The 7793-nt window shown below is 49.1% G+C and overlaps 1 protein-coding gene across 3 annotated transcripts in view; it reads left to right on the plus strand.

Annotated features, from left to right (window-relative positions):
* The first annotated feature begins 2382 nt into the window (after window positions 1–2382).
* The window catches only part of LOC147021538 (trinucleotide repeat-containing gene 6C protein-like), a 181465-nt gene continuing 176054 nt past the window's right edge, over window positions 2383–7793 (plus strand). For 2 of the 3 annotated variants that reach the window (XM_085891568.1, XM_085891566.1), the window contains exon 1: window positions 2383–2852. The gene's annotated coding sequence lies outside the window, so the exon portion shown is untranslated. Of the gene's footprint in view, window positions 2853–3337; window positions 3496–7793 lie in introns of those variants that run through there. The other variant, XM_085891572.1, reaches the window with a different exon arrangement.

Below are 7793 nucleotides of genomic sequence, written 5' to 3' on the forward strand. Positions count from 1 at the left end.
AGCTCCTCCTCATTGACATACCATAGATGTGCAGCAAATTTAGCACAGGCAGATTTTGAAAGGGGTAAAATTCATCTTCTCATAGTTAGCAAGATGTTGTAGGAAGTTAAAGTCATTGTGAGGAGCAGAGATGAAACAAGTAGCAGTGAACCATGTCCCAAAGGTAGACTTGAAAACAAAGATTCAGATATTACAGAGTCCTCTTTCCTGACCACCAGTGAGCTTCACTGGTCTCCTAAACATATATATGTATGTATGTATATAATCATGCATGTATGCCTTGGCCATCCATCTTGCATGAGCTGGGTTATAGCTGGTATAACTCACACTCCACAAGGAGGGAGGCCACCAGGAAAGGTTCACCATCATCAGCATATGCAGATTTAATGTGAGCCACAAAGTAAAACTTCAACTTTATTGAGCAACCCCCTAAATGTGAATCAATATTGATAAAATTTGATGTGAATTATATATTTATGTATTGTAACAAAATGAGGGGACCTCTCTCCCACTCTCTCTCTCTCCCAGCAACTCCCTCTCGCCCACTCTACGTTAAAAATTCGAAGTACAAAAAAAAATGCACTACACTATTGCACACTTTATACAGTATGTATAAATAATAAGATGCAGACAGTAAAAGTAAAATGGATAAGACACTCAAGGGGAGTTGGGAAAATTTCTGCAAACATTTCACAAAAATTGAACCACAGGGATTAATTACTGTCCTCAGTTTCATTTCTTGCGATATTACAAGGACCCACACTCCAGACTTGTAGGAATTGAACCAAGACCTGACAAAGCAATTTGGACTATTGCTATGAGATCCTCATGTACTAGGTCTCGCTTACTCGAGATTTGTTTGCAGACAATTAGTAAGTCTGTTAACGATGAGAAATCGTGATGAACAGAATCACTCTGCCCCAAGGAATTTCCTTGTTAATGTAACTGCAGTGTTGCGAGGTTCACAAGGCGGTATTCAGTTGGCATTTATCCCAGCCTCATGTGTGTTTTACATCCCACGAGAATCCCCGCTAAGGGTTGCCTTGCGGAGCTGCAATGCAATGGTCTTGCCTGCATGCAAATGTTCAGGCTCCAATGCACCAACTCCATCACATTCTTGCCATTGTCTCCACGCTCTGTTCGTGCTTTCTCCGACAACAAAAGGTCCATCCATCATGAATAGTCCACGACTTCAGTGTGTTAGTGAGGGAGGGCTATAGGGTTTGAGGATTAGGATCGTGAGATGGAGGGGTTAGGGAATAGGAAGGTTTAGGGAGTGCGAGAGTGACATGTAAGCAGTTGGGGGAGGGGAGGAGTGAGGAGGGGAGAGTTAAGAGTGAGCCAAAAGGAGAGGGGTTGGAGGATGAGAAAATGAGGGAGGGGAAGTGAAGGTGGTTTGCGAATGGCACATGCAGTGGGGGTTAAAGGTGGAGGGATTGGGACAAGAAGGGTGAGTTTTGGAGCAGGACGAGAACAGTGATATAAGATGGAGGAGGGGTGGGGGTGGTTGTGGTGATGATGATGATGATGATGAGTGTGGGATAATGTGGTGAAGAGTGAGGATGTTGGGGTTCGGGGTGAGGGAAAGAGTCGTTTGAGGGGACGGGTGGGGAGAGGGGAAGGGGTTAAGGAGTAATGGAATGAAGTTATATTAAAGAGTCGTGTGTTTCGAGGGGCCTGAGTGGAGTTAAGGAATACAAGTTGTGTTGAGAGGTGGTGAGCCACCGGGGAATGGATGAGGAATTTTAAGACACATGTTCATGGTGGCGTGCTCCATTAAACAAAACGCAAACGACACGTTTTAAATGTTTAAGGAATCAGAAATAGCAGACTGCGTTTCGATTGCAGTATGTAATTTGTGGATGGAAACACTCGTGGTGGGGGTGCAGGAAGTTTAAAGAAGAATAAGAAGAAGAATAACGCATTCCACTTGAGCCCGACCAACCGAGCTGCAGGTTGCGGTTAGTATAATTTACGAATTAGTACAAATCCCCAATGTTGTTGTATTTCCTTGCTTTTTCAAAGGTTAATGTGACTAAAACAAGACGCGTGGCCAGAAGAAGCAATGGCACGGGCTCGAGAAGCAGAGTCCTTGCGTCGACGCCAAATTGAACCACAAACCATAGGCAGCCCTTTCGATCCCGCAGCTGCGGTCCGCAGAGTCTCCCTCCCTCCGCCCTCTTGTTGTTTTTTTTTTGTGGTAATGAAAGGGAGGAGGGGGCGTGTCTTGGAAAGCCGCGTCTCCATGGAGAGTAGCCCGGTGGGGCCAATGGGAGGGCTGCGTTCGCCGCAGCCCGCAGGCCTCTCGCTCGTGGAGGAGGAGGAGGAGGAGGAGCGCGTCACGCCGTTACAACAACATGGCGGCCGCAGAGATATGTGCGCACTCTGTGTGATCGGACGAGAAAATATATTATAGATATAAATATATTTAGGAAATATATATTAATCAACCAGTGTGTGATTGTTTTTTTGTAGGCTCGCGAGCCGTTTTTGCTTTCGAACTCGACCACGAAATTTGCACTTTAAAATTCCGGAAGTTGCTTTGTGTGTGGCTTCTCTCTCTCTCTCTCTCTCTCGTACGTGGTACTCGATTTTCACTCAGGCGTATTTTTTTTTTAATAATTTGTTTTTTAATTTTTTTTTCATTTCGAAGACTCCTTTCTGCCGGCGAAGCGCGGGAAAGGTCGCTCACTTTTTTTTTTTTTAGTTGGTATTTTTGTTCTCTGGGACTCAAGTGTTTCTGAATGAGTGCGGAAGCGAGTGAGCTTCGTGCCTCACGCGAGCTGCTGTCCTCGGTGAGCAACAAGCCGGTGGGAGCCGCGATACCAAAGACCCTGAGCCGAGGGATAAAGGTGAGGAACGTTGCGACGGAAGGTGAGGTAGTTAGTAGTAGTAGTAGTAGTAGTAGTAGTAGTCGTCGTCGTCGTCCGAGGCTCGGTGCCAGACGTGTCCGACTCGTCGATACTGTTTGCCCTTGTCGAGCGTTAAAAGGGTCGACTGTTCGACTCGGGCATTGAGAAAGTCTCACAGGTTGAGGGGTCGGATATTCCGGCGGGATGGTGAGCACACCCTCGGGTGTGTCAGGAGGGTATGGTAAACAAAGTTTCCTTCACGAGGAAAGAAGAACAAGAAGTCGTCACGTCTTGGTGTGTAAACTTTAATGGTGCCTCCAAAAGGAGAGACCGTTTAACAACCGAGCTTGTTCGAAATTGAAGGTCGCCGCACAGTCGGCTGGTCCCGAGTCCTTGCCCGTTTCTGCACCTGATTACCGGTGTGTACACTTTTTGAACCTCCATCCTCCACACACCACAAGTGGTGTTTTACACCCTTTCCCAGGGATCCTTGCGAGCCGTGTAGCCCTCGTGCTCGTGCCGTCCGTCCACCGTTACCTTTTTCACGGACACGGCGGGGTTGTCCGGTGGGGACGTGCCCTTCTTGGCCTCGATCGTCGCTTGGTGGAACTCGCAGCGAGCGGACCGACCATCAGACGTCAAGGTCGTTGGTCATTTGCTTTATGTTCACCGCAATGAGTTTGTCGTTGGAATTCGTTTTTGTGACCCCGTCGAGATGAGAACTCATTGGTGCCCTTTAATTAATTAATTGATTAATATTTGTACGATTTTTTTTCAACTTCTACATTTGGACCAATCCACACTTTTTCCTGTTTTTAACTGTTAGTATATTAAAAATATGAACTCCCTTACAACTTACAAGGAACTTCGAGGCAGGAGGCTATTCGGCCTGTGCAATGGTTACTAACCACCTATGGTTATGATTTTTCAACCCCCTCCCCCTGTGCTCTAACCTTTATCAATGAGTATCAAGGAAGCAGCACATACCAATTAATAAAAGTCTTTGGTTTGACTCGGCCAGGGTTGGAATCACCGACCTCCCAAACACGGAGCTCGGACCATTTATTACACCACCAAGTGTGGTTGTGCTGTAATATGTGAAGGTCGTAAACGTAATTGTACTTGTGGTTACTTACCACTTCCCTCACCCGAATAGCTACGACCTCATCGTCTCCTTTGCTTGATTCACATGCGAAATGGTTTCCCCATGTTTGCATTTTCTGTGGTCCCCTGATTCCCCTTCTAACACACCCCTCCTCCTCCCTCCCTCCCTTTCCTCCCTCCCTTGCCTCCCTCCCTTGCCTCCCTCCCTTTCCTCCCTCCCTTTCCTCCCTCCCTTGCCTCCCCCTTTCCTCCCCCTTTCCTCCCCCTTTCCTCCCCCCTTGCCTCCCTCCCTTGCCTCCCTCCCTTGCCTCCCCCTTTGCCTCCCCCTTTGCCTCCCCCTTTGCCTCCCCCTTTGCCTCCCCCTTTGCCTCCCCCCTTGCCTCCCCCTTGCCTCCCCCTTGCCTCCCCCTTGCCTCCCCCTTGCCTCCCCCTTGCCTCCCCCCTTGCCTCCCCCCTTGCCTCTCCCCCTTGCCTCTCTCCCCCTTGCCTCTCCCCCTTGCCTCTCCCCCCTTGCCTCTCCCCCTTGCCTCTCCCCCCTTGCCTCTCCCTCCCTTGCCTCCCTCCCTTGCCTCCCTCCCTTGCCTCCCTCCCTTGCCTCCCTCCCTTGCCTCCCTCCCTTGCCTCCCTCCCTTGCCTCCCTCCCTTGCCTCCCTCCCTTGCCTCCCTCCCTTGCCTCCCTCCCTTGCCTCCCTCCCTTGCCTCCCTCCCTTGCCTCCCTCCCTTGCCTCCCTCCCTTGCCTCCCTCCCTTGCCTCCCTCCCTTGCCTCCCTCCCTTGCCTCCCTCCCTTGCCTCCCTCCCTTGCCTCCCTCCCTTGCCTCCCTCCCTTGCCTCCCTCCCTTGCCTCCCTCCCTTGCCTCCCTCCCTTGCCTCCCTCCCTTGCCTCCCTCCCTTGCCTCCCTCCCTTGCCTCTCTCCCTTTCCTCTCTCATGTTAACTGCCGTGACGTTGTTAAACAAGGGAAAGCTACTGCAGAGCAACCTTGTGTTAAAAACACGCGATGATGGTGTCAGGTGTTGTTGCTATTAATACGATCACCGATATGGAAATGGTCACCCATTATGTGCCATCGTAACGGTTATTGAGGAAGAGGAGTGGGGGGGGGGGTCCGTGAGAGACGTTTGACCAACTCCGAGAAGAGGAAGTTTCGTCACCTCTACGGAGGTTTTCCGCTTTTGGTCGAACACATTTGGCATGTTCGTGCTCCCATCCAAGGCCCTGGAATCCTGGATGATGATGATGATGCAAGGAATCCAGGTTGAAATGACCACATACTGTACCTGTTTGTCCATTGTCTCGTAATGTCTGTGCAATTCATTTCATCGTACAATGACGTCTTTGTCCTGTATGTAATCTATATGCATAAGCTCCCCCACGATCCTGGAATTAATCATGTAAAACGAAAACAACAACAAACACCCTCCCCTCAAAAATACAATCAAGAACATTGTTATAGTATAAGAATAATAATACAATTTTAATATTATTTTGTTTGCACGTATGGCCCTTCTACTCCCTCTCCCTCGCCTCCCCCACCCCCCCCCCCACCATTCACGATGATGGTATCAGGGGTTGGTGTAGCACAGGCACGATGGTCCGAATAGAATGGCCTCCTCCTGTATCAGTCTCCTTATGAAAGACCTGGAATGTCCTCGGGACTCCTCACCCACCCCCCCCCCCACCCCACCGTATACATTTCCTCTCGTTACGTTTGGAGTTCTCTGTGACTTCAATTTCTCAGTCCCCCTATCTGATGAAGTCGTATCTTTATGTGTTGGTTGCCTCACTGCTTTGACGTGTTCAAAGAGCCAAGTGTGTGCAACCCGAAAGTGTTTGACAAAATTGATTCATCTGTTGTAGTTGTTTTTTTTTTAGAATTCTCTTTTTGTGATAAAGAATTACCAGATGTAGAATTCTTTTTTTTTTTTAAATGACTTTAACCATGTTATTTTGTTAAGTTTGTTGTGCTCTTCCCACACTTGATTGCATTAATCAAAGGGGTGGTATGTTTGTTTTGTAGGGAAAATGGTTCTTCCCCAATCCCCCCAAATCCAATGACAAACTCCATACAAACATACATCTTGCCTTTCCTACCTTCTCACTCCTAATATCCCCACACTCTCTGTACCTAACCTTTCTCACTTGTTCTTCTCACTTGTGCATAACTCTCCAACTCACTCCTTCTCATTTATTCAGAAATTTCCCTTTGTGTGGAAAATGCATGTTCCCACTCCCCATCCCCCAACTCTCCTCCACCCAACTCTCCTCCACCCAACTCTCCTCCACCCAACTCTCCTCCACCCAACTCTCCTCCACCCAACTCTCCTCCACCCAACTCTCCTCCACCCTCCCACATGCTTCATGCATGCCACTATCCTTCCCTGCCATCCTTATTCCCTACATTCCCTGCCTTCCCTGATCTCCTCACTCATATACCCCCCTCCAACCGTGTTACCATGTTGTTTTCCTTGAATAAACTCTCCTACTCTCATTTATTCACCTATTTCCTTTATGTGGGAAATGCTTCTTCCCTCTCCCCTTCCCCCAACTCCCATCCTCCCATCCCACATGCTTCATACATGCCCCCTGCCTTCCCTACTTTTCCCTCACTCCTTTATGCCCCTCCTCTGACCTTCTTACCCCACCCCCCTTTGTTCTTTGTTCTCCTATTCACAACTCTGTTACTTGCCGCTTCTCTCACATATTCACCTCGTTGCTTTGTGCAGTAAATTATTTTTCTCTGCTCCTCCCCAACTTCGAGCCTCCCTTTCCACGTTTTTTTTTTTTTGGATACACTGTTGAGGCTCGTATGAGAGCTAACACAGAGAACGTACAACAAGGGGAGCAGGAGACGAGGGGTGGGAGAGGGAAGGAAAAACAGTGGGGAACAGAGACTTGAGGAGATCTGTGGAACAGAGAGGGATGGGGCGGAGTACACAGGGTAAACAAGATGGACACGACAGAGCCTTTCAGGAAGGAAAGTGAATTTAAAGGAGGTGGGTTTGGGGTGGATTAGCGGGGGTAGAAAAGATCGTGGTTTTGGATGGGGGATGATAAGAGGAGGTGGTGAACAGCTATTCTGAAGACCTGGAGGGATGAGTAAGATTGAAGAGTGTGTGGGAGTTTGTTCCAAAGATGGGGAAAAGGAGGAATGAAAGTGAAGGTGAGCAGTGATTCGTGATTTTGATAGTTTTTACCAGAGGGGCTGGCAGACCTTGAGTGCCCTGCAGTAATATGGGGGTGGGGGAACATATCTCAGACAGAGCACGGCTGGGGGGGGGGGGCGTGGCAGGCCGGGGAGGAGACGGTGGAAGACAGAAAGACTACCGACCTGCCTGTGGTGAGAGAGTGAGAAACCCAAAGACAGCCTCATTGCGGGAGATACCAATGATTCTAAGGGCCTTGGCTTCAACAGCGTGAAGCCGAGAAAGGTGAGAGGTGGGAGCACCAGCCCAGAGGGGAGAGCAGTACTCCATCAGGCTGCAGACAAAATCTTTGGATGTTGTCAAGAGCTCAGGTGTGCCAAGGAAGGACTTTGCACAGTGGAGGATGCCCAGTCGGCGACTGGCTTTGGAGGCCAGGTTGGAAATGTGGCTTTCCCAGGAAAGATCATAGCAGATGGTGAGACCCAGAAGCCTGAATGAAAGGACTTCTTCAAGAGGAGTGTTGAGAAAGTAGATGGAGTCGTTTTCCAGACTGTCCTTTCAGAGAGACATAGTGGGAGTGTGAGATTTGTCAGGATTGAAAGATATGTGTTGGACCAGCTTGTGATTTTTATGGAGATCTGCAGGGAGTGAAGAGGCTGCTGCTTACCAATCTGAGGGATGGCAGATGGTATGG

Source organism: Eptatretus burgeri, chromosome 8 (assembly GCF_056783735.1).
Source record: "Eptatretus burgeri isolate ZD-2024b chromosome 8, Ebu_testis_v1, whole genome shotgun sequence".
NCBI lineage: Eukaryota > Metazoa > Chordata > Myxini > Myxiniformes > Myxinidae > Eptatretus > Eptatretus burgeri.